Consider the following 17,914-nt stretch of genomic DNA (forward strand, 5'->3'; position numbering starts at 1 on the left):
TACGGATTATCAAATTTTAAGATGAATAGATAATTTTTTAAATGGAATTTATTTCTTGAAACAGATATTCTATATAACAGTCGATGGATATTTTTGGATGGTAATTGCGGGTGAATTCACGGTTAAGTGGCCGTAATCTATAAGGTAAGTTACTTAAACTAAAATACTTTAAAGCATAGATGGAAGTTTTGTTTTGATGTGCATCCCAATAATAAAAAAGGCATTCATGAAAGGTCCTTAAAAAGTCATTCGTGTTGTTTTATTAACGTCATGGGAATAAATGGCTAGTTTATATCAGAAAAACTAAAGGTAAAATTCACTTGGGTTAATTTGAAATTCGTCTTGTGTTAAAAGTCTCTTTCTTAAATAAGCATCATAAATAAGTGTAAGCGAGGAGAGAGGAAGGCAGTAAAGAATGTTATGTCGTCACTAGGAGACTGCGGTAAGATGAATTGAACGGGCGGTTAAACGTCTCTCCTGCGACCAAACATTGTATAGCCTCTGCCTCTCTTGTTTACACCCTAGTACGTATACACATAAAATGACAGTTATATTTCAATTATATGGCACCAATCTAGTATATGTTTTGTAAAAATAACAGTCTTAAACCTTTGTATAGTAACGATCAGAATGTTTAAACCCCAAAATAACACTATTCATTACAGGCTGAAATGTGGAGTACCCTACGACTCGTGAGGTTAAAAGAAATGCATTTCTTTCCGACTGTCTGTATGTCGGTCGACCTGCGTCTGTGTCCGCACCATACTACAGAAACACGCAGTCCTATAGACTTGAAATTGTGAATGAAGTGTCATTTCTAAACAGGAAACAATGAGTTCAATAGAGGGGCATGCCACTTTGTGAAATTTGTCTGAGCGTTAGCGAATGTTTTTACATCGGCATGAGATCAATATGTTAACGTGTTGGCATCGAGAAAATAGCAGTATAAATCTAATATTTAAACAAACTTAATACTAATATAATTATTTTACATGTTACCACATGTGTTCTACTTAAAAAACACATTAAAATGAATTTTTGTGAGTTAGGTGTGTTTGTTATTTACGCTAATATGAAATCCAATTTAATAAAAAAATTCTCACCGAATCATGTAAAAATATACGTTGAGTCAGATTTCTCATATGTAAACTTTAAATTTTGAATGCTGTTTTATTTAAGTAATAATGAGTTGGACGATGCTTTTTTATCCGCCTGTCTAGTTCTCCACAGGAAATTCCGAGAGAGAAAGAGCCTTAGGTTTGGAATTTTTCTTGCAATCTAAGCGAAGCCTGTTGCTACGCCTGATGTGACGCACTTGTCCCTAGTACATACCTAATGCTATGTAAGGTATCGTATCCACTTAAGTTGGATAATTTTTTACTGAAAACTAGGTATTGTTTGAACCCCATGTTGGGGTGATTTGTGATTTCGTTGATCACTGTCAGAATGGTGTGGAGCATATCTCTAGGTAATGTTGAGGCGCAGAGTTGTAAACATTAAAGTTTATTTTAACGTTTTAAAATTTAAATTGTTTGCTTCTTATTGAGCATCCTTAATCTTGTCATTTAAATTACCATAAAACTCATTCTTTTGAACTAAGGATGATAAGTCATTGGAAAGAATTTCTGTCTTGTTTAGCGGTAACTATCAAACATTCAATTCAATAATACTTTCAAAAATTATATAATTAAACTTAGGCTAAAAAAATTCTAATTTATCATCTTATCTATACCAAATGTACATATTAATAATACTTTAGTCTTAATAGTTGATTATTTGATAAAAAGAAAAATTACATATCTTCAAATGAAAACAGATATATGTGTTTGTGATATTTTCCTATGGGGCTACTTAAAACTCAAGGTTTTTCAAACTAACCCAAGATATTTTAATGAACTGATACAAGATTACAAAGAAGTTAGTCAGTTCCTCAAAAAATGCTGGAACAAGCGTCAGGCAGCTTTTTGAGGCGTCTTGCGAAATTTCAGCGGGTTCAAGTTCATCATTTAAAGGTATTATTTTTAAAACATTACTTTATAAATAAAACATTATACTTCATATTATTATCGTTGCCGTTATATTTTACTGAGCTGTTAAATGTGGAAAGAGTTAAGTTATTTGTCACGTGAAATAAATATGAATTTCGATCACTAAATTGGGTTTCTTGTTTCTTGATTGTTTAATTAATAAAAGTGTACACGGAGAGTCACCGTACAATGATGTTTATTTTATACAGGGGTGCTGAAAAGTCCCGGGACGGTCTAATAACTTTTGAACTAATTACAATATAAGAACCAAAATTTACATCAAGCTTTTGCTCATATAAAACTATTATTTCATGTATTTCACCATGATATCCTGCTATTGGGGGACGTCTACAATCTTAACCTAAACAAAATAAACCTTACATGGTGGAGGCGATAAAACTGGATTGGCATTCAAATTCCTCACATGGGCGAGCACATAGATTTATAGGCTAGCTGTAAATTAGAACTAAATAATATTCATAAGAAAGTATTTAACTATAATAGCCTACTTTAGTGACAAACCACTCATTTACCTTTAAGACTTAGATTAAAATTCCAAATAACTCAAAAATCTTGGCAAACCCGTAATTAGAGTATCGCTAAGTAAACTAACTAGGGATGTCAATTGGACATATATAAATAAATGGAAACCATACTACATGAAGATGTAATACCATTAGACACATACAGGACTTCCAAAAGTGACATAGTAAAAATATTAAATAAAAATGGAATACAATCTAGAGACACAGACACTGTAGCGGACCTCAGACCTATCCTAGCGGCACTTAAGAACTTAACACTTCACAAGTCACCCTAATATTAAAACCATCTTTAATAATTTATCTACACGAAAGACTCACCTTAGTGAAGAGGACAGGGGAAACTATAAGTATCTAGGTATAATCGAGGGTTTTCTAGCGCAGAGAACAAATTTATATGGCACAGTACATAACCCTGAGGCGGACATCAAGACACAAGCACCCCCAACGTTAACACAAATTTACAACCATGGGTGAAAACATAGCGTTAATATCAGCTGGGATCTACACAGGTCTCCAGAGTGAAAAATCCTCTAGATTGTTTAGACAAGTTCCTAGTGGCAGCAACTTCAAACAGATGGACAAATAACACTAAGGTTAATTTATTCCCATCACATTTATCAGGCACAGCATTAACTTGGTTCAAACACTACAAGCAAAAACAACGAGGGGAAGCCATACAATGGGATCGACTTGCTAAAAGTTTCAAAGATGCTTTCACTCCATTAGCACAAACCCAGAGTATACAAATGATTTTACAAAATACAGGGAGAGAACGAGCCAACACTAACCTATTTTTTAGATATATTACCAACATGCCGACTATATGACCCTACAAAACAGGACAAGCAAATTATAGCCTACATTTATTATACAGGAACTAAAACCAGAAATCTGTGAACGAGTTATAGGTTTCTAAATCGACACCTTAAGTGATCTAGAGACTACCCCAAACAAAACCAAAGGCCACCTATGATTAACAAAAAGTCGTCGGAATTCAGATCGATTCCACTTTATTTATTTATTCCACTTAATTTACTTTTTGTAAGCTTTTATCATTTTAAATGTTCACTAACTTTTATGTTTTTAGGAACAATAACTTTAGAATCTTTGTTCATTTCATTCAATGAAATTCAGAAGAGCGTTAGTTTAACCCTGAACTATATTTGTAACAAGAAAATAGAAAAAATAATAAATTTGTAAACAAACTCAGTACACTTTTTATACATTTAACATATATAAGGTGTATTTTGATAGATTAATTTTGTGGAATATTATAATGTATTATGAGCAAGGGCTGTTGTGAGAGGATTTAAATAATAGGTTCGATTAGCGATAATAGGTTAAGATCTATGATAGGAGAAGACAAAACCATTCCCAAACACAACCCGCTAGACAAAATATGTATTGCACTATTTGACGTGCAACGTTCATTAACTCCCCAACCCCAAAGTAACCGCTTGGCATCTAAAACGAACAATACATAAGAGATGTTCTGCAGGTACTGCAAAAGAACAAACCACAATATCGAATCATGTTACAAGTATTATAAACAGAATCAACCAAAAAAACGGGAAATAGGGGGAGGTCATACTAACCCTTACCGAACTTCCCCCTTACCAACCTCAAAAACAAGTAAACACTATAGATCTTAACCAAAGGAATCGACAAAATTACAAATGTATAAAGTCTACGACATTTAAACCCACTAACCCCAAAGTACTACCACTATCAACCCCTGGAAAGACCAGTTCAGAAGTGATATTTAAAGCCACAGATTATAATCAAGAGTTCCCACCCCTAAATAAGATGCAAGAAATTGAACAACCAAAAGCCTATACACACCATACAACTTCAATCTGTGTTCAATCCAACCCCAACCCTAAGCAAACCAAACCCCAAGGGGACATCAAATATAAATAAACCCAGCTTTAATAATAATATGATATTAAACATAATTGGTGTTAAAGTTTGTGTTCAATATTGCGGTTGATGATATCCATTGTTATTTAAAATTTTAATCAATATAATGAGATGCTATTACAAATAAAATATGTGTTGGTTTATTTGAGGGTGTTCTATTCCTAATCGAAACTTTTATTTAAATTTTCTCACAACAGCCCTTGCTCATAATACATTATAATATTCCACAAACTTAATCTATCAAAATAAACCTTATCTATGTTAAATGTATAAAAAGTGTACTGTGTTTGTTTAAAAATTTATTATTTTTCTATTTTCTTGTTACAAATATAGTTCAGGGTTAAACTAATGCTCTTCTGAATTTCATTGAATGAAATGCATAAGCTTCTAAGTTATTGTTCCTAAAAATATAAAGGTTAGTGAAAATTTAAAATAATAAAAGCTTACAAAAAGTAAGTTACGTGGAATAAATAAATAGAGTGGAATTGATCTGAATTCCGACGACTTTTTTGTTGTTCTTCAGGTAGCAGATATACAGATTGGTATTGAATTATTCGTACATATTATATGAAACTGTTTTTGTTAAATTATTCTATACTAAACTTACGCCCTCGATCTGAAACTTTATTGAATGTTTGTTTAATAATGGTCAATCAACAGTGATCATAACAAATCGCTTTCAAAAATAACCATCTTGTAGCTTGTTGAATTAATCGAGGAGAGAACTTCCGAGTCGGTCCTAATTATTCATTGCCAGGTGTGCTTATTTGCCCTGTAAAGGAACAGTAATATATTACTTTCTTTTGTAGTAAGCATAATTTGAGTGTTAAATTGTATTGTTAAGTTGATATTTACACTCCTTGCATGGATAATATTGATTGCTGTTATGACCTGGCCTATGCTCAACTTACTGCTGCTATTATTTGATTTAGTATAGGAGAGAGATGAGCAATAAATTCGCATTGAGTAATCGTATTTGAGTAATAAAAAAGTAAATTTATTTTATTAGGTTTCAATAAACTTATAATTTCATAAATTTTTTTTTAAACACAATAAATGTGTTAAATAAGTTTCAAGCCAATTTAATTACTCAAATATTGTGTTAAGTTGCCAATAAAATTCTGGAATCCCAACATAAATTTGTTGTTTAAAACAAAACAAGGTTTATGGGTTCAATATAACTAATTTTAAACTTTGTATGATGTTTTATGATGTTATGTAGGGAATAATTTCACTATATGATATATTATATGTACTTCAGTATTTTTAGTAATAAGAAAATAATCAAGTAATATAATACAATAGTTAAATTTAATTTTTATCTATACATTATTTGCTATGTATGAAATAACCATAGGCTATTGTATATCATCATTTTACAATTTACTGGGTTAGTTATAAATAGTAATACCACATATTACAACTGCGAAATTATAGAATTCAAAAGTTTGGTAGTGCAATTTGAGTAATGCACAATTATGTAACTCTGCTGTTTACTTAAACAAATATGGCATGAATTGATGAAATTGAAATGATAAGTAAAATTGTGAATTTTACGAATTTTCTAAGTGAATGCTCTTCATATTTTTTTTCACAATCAGCCTAATCATTTCGGTACACGACCTTGAATAAAGAACTGAGGGATATACAGGACAGCTGCAGATAGCGGAACAGAGTCCACCAAACAAAACCACTGCAGTTGTATTTCAACAACAATGGCGAGTGGCTCTGACCAGAACACACGGATTATCTATTGTTGTGTGTGGAAGTTTATTGCCCACTTTTGTTTGTGTTCTGTGTAATCTGTTGTAAATATCATACAGTGTCAGAGTGCCCTGAATGTGTCTGACATGCAAACTGGTAACCAATAAGAGATAACATGGCTAAACCAGTTACTGTTATTCCAAAGACTTTCTAACGGGCTTCGGTCAGTAAAATCAAGATCTAATAATATTGATTGATAATAATTGTGGTTGATGTTTGTTTAGACTTGTATTAAATTTTCATACATCAAAATCTGCTCAACTGATCATATAAACATCCCTTAAAGTAAATCACTTAATTTATATTCATAACAAAGTTAACATGGCTGGGTATGAGGGAGGTGATACTTTTAAGGCACCTGGTATACATGGGGTGTTTCGAGAGTATAACTAATAAGTAATTATACAGCTATCATTGTAAATATTAGTACAGAAAGGACTATGTAAATATACCATGAAATAGAAGAATATATTTAGAAATTGTTGAGGGAAGTCCAGGTACAAGCATATCAAATATTTAGAATGGACTAAATGTAAACTGCAGCGTTGTGTAAGATCAACTCCAATGGCCTTCCATTTCATCTGAATACAATCTAAAACCTCCAAGAATTGAGTTTTTTATTTGGTAACTTTCAAGTCATATTCACAATATAACTCATTTTAAGAAAATATTATTTACAGAAGAAGCTACATTATCTAGAAATGATATAACAAACTCTAACAAAATGCATACTTGGGAAATAGAGAATCCTCACTAATTAATAATTAGATCTCACCATCAGCAGTTATGTTTCAATGTGTGGAGACGTATACTTGGAGATCACTTACTGCGACACAGATTCTTCCACCCCGTCCCAATCGAAATATTTACTTAGAATGTTTAGAAAAACTTTGGCACATTTTGTTATAACATTAGAATTTCCACAAGAGAAGACACGTTGTTTATGCATAATGATACGCAGATCCATGTCAGTATTATTGTAAACGACTAACTAAAGGCTTGTTGCCTTCTGAAATAGATTGAGCCTGCTGGAACTTAAATCACTGAACCTCAACACACCGTATTATTTTTATGGGGTCTCATAAAGTACAGTAACTACAATAATAATTATATATTGCTGTGAAAAATTTTAAAACTATGTATTTCAAATGTTATTTATAAAATATTGTTTTAAAATTAATGCTACCTTAGTTATGTATAGGTACATTCAATTAAAAACAGAGGTGTACGAAACTAAGACTTCTAAGGTACAATAAATCCTCCTACATATGCAAGGACGATGTGAACCGTGAAAAGATGGCGCATATTGGGCAGCATTTGTAACTTCGAATCTTAATGTAAACTTTGTATAAAAATTAACTGTCCTGTGCTGCACGTACATGTTTTATTGTATAAAAAATCTGTTTACACTCAATGATCATTAAATAGAAAAATATTACATGATTCTGAAAATGTCAGTGATAGGAAGAAAATTAACAAAATAAAATTGATAGAACTACATTATTTCTCAACCGATTGAAAAGAATTTTTAATGTCAGTTTGTAATTAAATTAAAAAAAAAAATAGATTGTCCTGCACTTTTAACGAGTAAGTAGGATTCACATTTCTTTGGATAGAAAAGATTTAACATTTTAAATGTTGCCCAAAATTTTCAAAAGCAATTTAAAATTTAAACTTTACACATGGTACATTTGCATTACTGAAGTCCTTAAACCCTGCTCTAGCCTTTATCTTTGATTATGATACGGTCAAGAAAACGTACGTAACCTTCATTTGTACTTCGTAGCGTAGCCTACACAACTCTTAGCACATCCATGTTGTTTTAAAAAACTAAACCTCTAAAAATATGCATTCCTAAGCAATTTAATATTGTTTTTTCCAAGTGTACATCAAGGATCTGTCAAGAAAAAAAAATCATTCATTTTCTACATAAATGATCTATACATGGTATTGTACAAGAAAAAATAACTTATTTTCTTGATGATACAGCTCTCTGCTAATCAAAATATAATTGTAAAAGTATAACATCCAGTATAGAAAATTATTTAGAAGCACTTCATATTTGGTTTACTGTTCTTTACAAACTACTAAGTGTACAGAAAACGAAACATATAAATTTAAGTCTCAAAGATATCTACTTGGTCAATAAAATTTATTACAAATGTACTGAGTATCTAAATATACTAACCGTTTGTATCGGGAATAGTTTTCATGTTGTTGATAAAGCAACGCATATACTTGGAATATTGGTTGAGAGTAAAGTTAATTGGAAATTCCTCGTAAATAATTTTATAAATATAATAAAAAATGTGTTATTCTTTTTTTCTTGGAAGATTATGTATGTCTTTTTACAAAATTTATTCCATTCTTATTTTTATTTAAATAATTTCTCATAAACTAAGCAATCAAATAAGCACTGATTGTAAGAATTAGCAGTGGCTGAAACGAAATGTATAAACATGCAATCTTTCACAGGTCAACTGCCTTGGAGGCCTTAAATTTTCTCTTCTGCTTTTTACAAAATTCAGTATATTTACAAGATATTATAAAGATTAGATATGTAAGAGGACTGCTAAAAGTTGTACTAAGTAAAATTATGTGTTTTAAAATCTACAAATATGGTAAAATTTTCTTTTAGTTAATTTAGTAAGTCTTGACAAGTGTAATTATATTTTTTATTATTCTGAACTATGTAAGTTTTTATTTTTTTTTTCGAAAAAGGTGGCAGCGTGACAAAATAAATACATGTATGATGTATAATTATAATTGATAATACTTTAATCCTACGTCAATCTTTTCAATTTAAAAGAAAAATAACTATTGCAAAAAATTTATGTTTAAATAGTGTTCCTGAAACGACATATTTCTGTGGAAGTTTAAAATAATAAATGTAAATAAGGGAGTCGTTATACTACTGTAGTTTGGGGTGTATTCTATTGATTTTAAAGTATATTTGATTATATTTGCATATCTCACTAACATTAAAAGGATTTAATATTAAATTTATGAGGAATAAGGTCAGCCGATAAGGAAGTAATTGTTTGTAAATACTCTGTAATAGCTTTTGTTTTTATTCATGATTATGAATGTTTCATAACAGTTGATCCAATTCTGGCAATTAATATCACATTACAAAGCGTAATGCAAGATAATTTCATAATACGAGGAGAGGTCAAACATTTACAATGAAAAGTGGCAATCGGATTACATCTAAACGTAATGTTGAGATTTAAGTGGTTTTGATGAATTTATCCTCCTTTGTAATAAAAAGTGTTTAAAATATATACCTAAATACTAAAATGGTAGTCTCTTTTGATATAAATTTAAACCACTTATATTATTTTAAATATTCACATAAGAACTTAATCTAATTTCACTTACTAATTTTCAAATTGCTGGTTTTGTAGTTATAATTTACGTTACGGTATGGCTTCTCAGAGAGCAGATGCGGGTTTCAAAGCCGAGAACAAAAATTACGTACGTGAACAGTTTATTGAGATAACTCGATGAATCGAGGCTACACTCCGTGTTTGTGTACAGATAAATTATGTCACCATAGCCGCCACTCTAGTATTGGCGATCGTTGTTTAAATATACGGATAGAACTGAGTATCTAAGAACTTTCCATAACCTATTGAAAGGTTTAGTGCATATAAACGGAAAGAAAGGCATAGAGTAAATACCTTTTGCTTTTTACCATAAAATCAACAGGCCTATTTCTTAGGCCAATAAGTAGTTCTATGTTTTACATTTTAAATCTCTAAGACCTTTTCTTGAAATGTATTAGCTCAGGCTGATAGGCAAACAGACTGAGTGTCATTTTCACTTTTCACTTCAAAACTAATAACTGTAATTCTTATACCAGGCGTAACCTGTGTTGCGAGTTTTAAGTTTCTATGATATTAACAGTAAAGTATATGACACAATCGGACATCCAATTATTGAACTAACCTTTTTTATTTGACCTAAAAACCATCTTAGATCATTACTAGTATAAGCAGTTGTAACATATAGAGAAAAAAATATTGAATCACTAATACACAATGTTAACAAATGGATTCCAAGCATTTATATTTAAAAACTTAACATTACTGAAAAATTGAGAAATTCGTTATGTGTATTCTACAACATGGAAATGGAGATCAAATAAAGATTAGGATAAATTTACCTTAAGGTTACGACAGTTTTATTATAGAAGTTATTATCGAATACTCATCAGCAGACATCTGCATTGGACAGAGGTGATTAAATTAGTGTAAATACATTTATTATAATGGGAAATAGTTATAAAGCTACAAAATATGAACTAAACGACTACCTAGTTCAATATTATAATGTAGAGTATAATAATTAACTACAGTTGGTTTGTATATTGAACGCAGTATTTGATACTGACAAGATCACCACAACCACATTCACTATGGACAGACCGATCACGACTGGTAATCTAATTCTGTCAATCAGGAAACGAGAGCCGAATCTGAAATATGGCAGGCAATGTATTTATGTGTTTCATTGGATTTAGTTTATGACGTACATTATAATTATACAATTTTTTTTTCTTTTCCTTGTAAACAAAGCATTATTTACAGTACAATGAAACTCTGTTGAAAATTTTTTATTTTATACAAAACATTTTAATTAGACATTAAATCCAGAATTTAAAAATCGCTTGTATACAATATAGTTTATTTTTTCGTTCATGTGTATTATGAATATAATACATTATTTATCAATACAATAAAGGTTTGAAATTTGTCTCACATTTAGCATTTTGAAATAAATAATTAATCATAAATCTCAGATCATGACAAGACACCAAGCATCAAAAGTTAATTATAAAGAAGTAATCTGTGGCCACGTAAAGTAATATAAAAAACTTAAATGAAGATATATGAGAGTTCAGTTATAAAAGCACGTTTAAAGCTTACTAATATATAATAAGGGAAATAGAGTAATGTGTTTTCTTATCAAATAAAAATCAATTGAGATTCCCGGTTTTGAAGAAGTGTTACCTAATTAATTTTTATCTTTAACGTGTTTTTATTAACATTTATTAATTATAATTTATACAAATCTTTGTATACATTGTGTTTGAGCAATTCATTACCACACTGGATGTCAATATAATTTCACATATTGTACTACAGTGATAAGTTTAGAAGAGAGGTACTAAAAGTTTGTTTGAAAATACTAAACTAGGTATAGTTACGATTCAAAATTTTCTACTTAGACACTTCTAGCAGTCAGTGAGAATTTTAAATCTACATTTCAAATGTTTGATTTATTTTGATTAATAATTTTGTGGTAATATTTTATTGGATAGCTAAGAACAAATTCATCCATAGGTCTAGTAAATTTTCGACAATGGTCTTTACAGTGAAAGGGAAACCCTTATTGGTCAAGATCTCAGTAATCCAAAACATGAGGGCGAAACCACCTTTTTTTACCTGAAATATAAGTGTTTGAAACAGGAATTAAGCCTGACCTTCTTCCCAGGAGGTGTAGCTAATACAGTGCCATTTACAAATACTTGGTGGCTGTGCTATGGTAAATCGGATTTAAATAATCTCAAACCCTCACACTTAGCCATAATAAATATTCTGCTGTGCAGAATATCTTTCAGGTTCAAGGGAATTAATACTTTGACCACTTTCTATAAAGTGTAATACTTTGATAGAAATATTTTCTGTACATTAGGCTAAAAGAACATTCCAGATTTTATTGAGATCCGGCTAAAACCAAAGTCAGAATAGCTGTTGAGGGCTCATAAATATTCGAGGGCATTTAAATATTCGTTACAGTGGATCCAATAGAAACAAGCTTTAGACTATTTGCCTGTGTGATGAGTTTTTTACAGTTTTTCCTCCTTTGATTATATAAGTATTCGTAGGTTTTTATGAGTGAATAAAAAAGTACACGTTTCAAATTTTATCTGTTATACTGTTTTTATTCTTAAATGCATTTAAAAATTTTTAAAATCATTACAATTACGAAATTAAAGTAAAAATTTGCCCTCTGTGCTTAATATATTATAAATATAATTAAATATTTTATCAACAAACTATTGTTACAATTTTTAAGTTTTCTAAAATTAATATTCAAGACCACATGAATACAGAGAAACTAGTACACTTATATAGGACGAAATTTTGCTTGCTTGAAGAATTATGTTAGCCTATTGTACCTCTATATTACAGGACAGGAAATATCTCGCAAAAGTTTACGTATGAGGGGTTGGATAACAAGCCAATTTTGCGATCTCTTACCATCTCAGAGAGAGATGAGAGCCGTTTTATGCACAACCAGCTACAGTCCTCTTACTAACTCTGTCCTGTGGTTATTTCCACAAATAAAAGTTATATTTGATAGCAAGGTGTTACTTTTGTTTACTTAAACATGTAGGTTATCATCGGTTTCTGAGAAAAGTAATGCGTTATATGGTATTGATTTTAAACTTAAATCAAACATATCCGTTTATAAAAAATGCGTAATTGTAGTCGTTCTCAATTTAGGATTTACTGAAATTGCAATTAATAATAGACTCTAAATATGACAGGTAATTAGTTTTAGAAAAGCTTATGTAGCGTATTCACTACATTTAAGCTCCATAAATGTCGAAAATTCCTTCTAGGTTATTGAACATTAACTTATAGTAAGAATAAAAATCTTAAAGTTTCCATTAAATCATCTAATCTAAATAAGGTTGCAAAAGATCGAATTGAAGAAAAATCTACAGTAACTAAAATACAAATGATAAAATATGAAGAAATAATATATAATTAGCATTCAGCTAAAATAGTTTCATTGTATAAGTTACTACAGAAAAATGAGGGATGAAATTGTTTTATGTTACAAAAAACGGACATTTGACAAAATCTTATACGTCAAATTTCTAATGGATGCTAAAATATTGTATGATTTCCATAATAATAACATTTTACAAGTTAGAGAACGATTATTCTAATATTTACTAAATTACATTCACCGTGATTTGCTTTGTAAAATTTACTTACCTTGTATTTAACTATTTTAATTTTATCTGACAGATCTTTTCCCGAATTACAAACTATCGTTTTTTGCAGTTTTTCTCATATTAGGGATATTGAACAGCTTTTGAAGCTTATGATCAGTTCAACGTGTTTACAAATGTAACAAAACATATCACGTGTTGTCTAAAGTTCCAGGACAATATTTTGTAGTTTATATAAATTATGAACTTACAACAACAATAGGGAAACCATGAACTGATACAAGATTCAGGAAAAGGATCGGCGGTATTAGATACGAACGTAAGTTGACTGGTAAGACGAGATCACTGTATTGACAGGATATTATTGCCTCAATAACAGTTTTCTTCGATATCTTTCTTCATCCGTTGTAAGGGAACTGTATTAAGTTGCAAAATATGTTAATCAGTGAAATTTTATATTGCGCTTTATATAGCCACGGATAAAAACGCTAAAACAATAATTACATTACATGATCACAAAAGTGGATATTTTTCGAAATTATATATAAGAATATCTACATATTATTTCTTTGAAAAAAATGTAATAGTGTGTTACGTTTTGTCCCTTTGTCCTAAAATACGTAAATAAAGGAATAACAAAGTTATTTTATGTCATAACAAACTGACCGTACTGTATTTTATATACACACATACGTCGCAAAAACATATTTGACAGTAAACAGCTAGAGAAATTCGAACTTGATAGATTTTGAGGTATGATAGATGTATGTATGGTAAATATAAAACTCATAAGGTTATGTTAACAAGGTTTAAACACGGTAATATATACATAATTTTGCATTATATTTTAGGCACTATTTTTTAAGCGTCGAATTTGAGTGATATCATTATACCTTTACGTAATTTAAATATTAAAAAATTATATTATAAATTTAAAACGAGCCTTACCTTAGGTAATAATTCAATCAGCGTGTTTACACATGTATATAATTATTCTATTTTACAAAATAATGCTGGTTTTTCGATATAAGTGTTACGCAAAATGTATTTTATGTTCGGGATAACATGTGGCCTGATAGACATATAAACAATTATACGGACAAATTGTACATCCGCTCTGCTCACAAAAGAGAATATGTGGAAAGTTACATAGTGACAGACTTCCATGACGCTTATGGTTAACTATCTTAAATATATTAGTAAAAGTTTGCAGAAGGTTTCTTATACTAAAATAGCGGTGCTGTCCCAGTAGGCATTTGAAAAAACGTTTCACTTTTTAGACATTGTAAACTTATTAAATAATTATAATTATAATGATAGAATTCACTATAATTACATAGTTATAATATAATAAATAAATTGTATTGCTACGCAGAAACTCTCGTCACAATAGTGATTGGAGAGAGACGTTTAAAGGCAACAAACAGATCATCCTGTCTGATCATAATGGCGACTGCTTTGCAGCCTAATGAGATGAAAAATAGAGGTGAATTTTATCCTTTTATTTGTTTCGCAACACAACTGTATATTAACAAAATTAATATTGAGTCATAACTAAAATTGGTGTCTAGTTAAGATGGGTATACACACTTTATATAAACCTAAAATGCAATACTACCGTTTACCACCTAATAAATGGTTAACTTGAAACGGGTGTAACATTTTCACATACAAATAAGCTGATATAAAATTGTTAAGACAATGTTATATCCAATGAGCTGATAGTTTTTGATTAGTTGATTGTGCATAACTGCCTCAATTAGCAACTCGTGTGTTTTAATAATAAGGTGATTAAACTATACGTGATAACCACATAAGTTTAATATTCAGAAAAACAGAAAATCCAAGACAGGATTTCTACTACCCAATTTAATTAAAAGTTCATAAAAAGCACATCTAGGGTGGAAGAACATTTTATTAATTCATCTATGTATACCAGGTTAAATAATGCTAATAGTCAACTAAGAAATTCAATATATTTTATATTATTATATGTTCAACAAGTGTTTTTATTAAGTGTTTTTCAAGTTGCCAAAATGATGTTTACCCATTTTATCTATGTAAAGAAAGTTACTTTTTGAACAAAAGGAGTCAAAATTTCAAATGTTTTACTACCATAAATTGCAATTTTGAAACGGTAAATGTACACATTTTCCATCAATAAACGCACTGGGCCATTTTATGCAGCAGCTATCATGTTTGCAGGAAAAGAAAAAATTCGATTTTGAAACTTTGATACATAAAGTTGCCGTAGAAAATCGAGAACACTTTACGAATAAGATTTGGAATATGGAATTTCCAATTAACTTGGATTAAACTATATCTTAGATTTTTAAATCTAGTTGTCTAGCATAACGCAAGAGTCAAATTTGCTTGTTTTAAAATTTATTCGTTGTCGACTCTTATCGACCTATTCGGACCAAAATGGCTCCAGCAACATTTTCCAGAAGCTTGTGAACGAAGGTGAATTGTAGCTAAAATTAACATTAACATTGATAATGTCTGCGTGCAGGAAACGAAAGCTGAAACAAACTTACGTCCTAACGACATTCCTCGCTAAAGTAAGGGTCACTTTAACATGCAACAGGAAACCTAGAAAAAACCTGTCGTTGGGTTTGAGTAGGTCAGGTAATTTTCTTTTGCTACATTCCGTTTCCTTCGCATGTTATTTTTAGTGAACGGGTTGATTTGACATTAAAATTGGGTTTTGACTCGATAATGAATAGAGTGAGTAATTGAAGGTTTTTTAGTTTATGAATATGCAGTACATCACGAGGTCGGAAATATAGTGCCTACTCAAAGTCAACAGGCCAAGCTCGCCGAATACTACTTTACACTACTCTCATTGATTTAATTTTTAAATGATTCCTACAGCTATCTTTTGTGTTCTAAGCACTATTAAGGGGGTACTCAGAACGGCCACTCTACAAACTCAGACCCTATACGAAATGTGGGTGTATTAGGCCAATGTAAGCTGTCTGAAACATATCCAAGGAACAGAACTTTACCACATTGTTTCAGAAATAAATTCCCGAGACAAAAAATATACACATCTATGTTATCGTCCCCATGTCAGCCGTCGATTACGGTCCATCCCAAGGAACTTAGTGGATACTTACTCTTCTATTATGGAATTATACTCTATCAATGATATTATATAATTTTAAGTTAGTGTGTATATACACCATGTATCTGTAATAATATTTCAATGGAAAACACAATTTCATACTATTATTTCAGCATAAGGAAGAATAACTTAACATGTATTACATTGTTTTATATGTAAATCTCAAATAATAAACTAAAATACTTTTAAATATTTAATTACAATAATAGCTATTAAATCCCCCTGAATATATGTTTATACTAAACGCATTCACTTTTAACTTAAATCCATTTAAAATGTATGGGATTGGAAGCTGACTCAACAATAGTGCAAGCAAATTTCCCACAATAAATGTCTCTTTACTACTTATCGGCCTTTTTTCTTCCCATGTTTCATTTGTTCCTCCCTTACTCAAGCTGAAGAGATCGTCCTGGAGGATCACAAAGGAGTTTAGCATATCCCTGCCACCTCACACTCCTATTTAGGTTGTGGCTAATAATATAACCCGTGTATTGGTGAACTGGATCACACAACAAAAAACCATAAAGTAAATCAAATATTGGATTGTAGTTTCCAGTTTGTCTGTTGGTTTTGGAAGCGATTCCTCGATCCCAGGAAATACACGGTCCATTTTAAGCTGAGACATCTGAGGCAATTTCACCAATATTCTAGTAAAGATTTTCCATCAAAAGCGGAATATTTCTCGCACGGTGGCTACGAATCCTAATATTTGCTGATAACAAACAGGAAAACATCGGAAAAATTAACTGCTTGTAATTAATGTTATTGGCTTCTTTGCGTGGTAAGGATAATATTTTTACTAACACTTGTGAGTTAGAATTAAAGTTAATTAAGATATTAAATTAATTTTAAATATTTTACCCAAACCATTTCCTCTTCCATCGTACCTATTGAAATAAATATGTTCACCCAACACAATTACTTCACTAAATTATAAAGTACTTTTAAAATCATGCATAGAATAACTACTACGTAGGCACGACATTGACTTTTGCAAATTTTTGTTTGTTTTTCTCATTTGGTTCGGGTTTATACAAAACTGTTCATTTCAGACGTAAGACTTTAGTGTAGAAACTAAATTTTTGTTTGTTAAAAGTCAAAATTTATGTATTAAATGCTTAGAAAAACACAGGCTGCTTTTTAGAATTTCGCAAATAAAACGAGGGAAGATATCAAGGTTTTACACTTTGTGATTCATAATTGAAAAATTTTCCGTATTACCGTTATTATTAGAGAGCATCCGTTTGCAAAGAACTTTAATGAATTAAACAGGCTCATTTTTACTTGTTGGCAATTTCTATTCTATTCCTAAGAGTAAATTTACATACCAATACCCATACCTTGATGTATGTTCTACGTAATCAATAGTCATATGCTTTACTAATTCCGAGACATGATACGGCAATAAAATATACTAATTATTACCCTGTTGTTTCGCTACTGTTATAATGAATGATGTAAATACATTGCATAGTCTTGCTGTTTTAAACATTATTTTAAGGTTTGCATTTATCTTATACAGGTTGAACATTACACAGAAAAATATATTTACAATGTA

This window comes from Homalodisca vitripennis, chromosome 8 (genome assembly GCF_021130785.1).
Source record: "Homalodisca vitripennis isolate AUS2020 chromosome 8, UT_GWSS_2.1, whole genome shotgun sequence".
NCBI classification, from domain to species: domain Eukaryota; kingdom Metazoa; phylum Arthropoda; class Insecta; order Hemiptera; family Cicadellidae; genus Homalodisca; species Homalodisca vitripennis.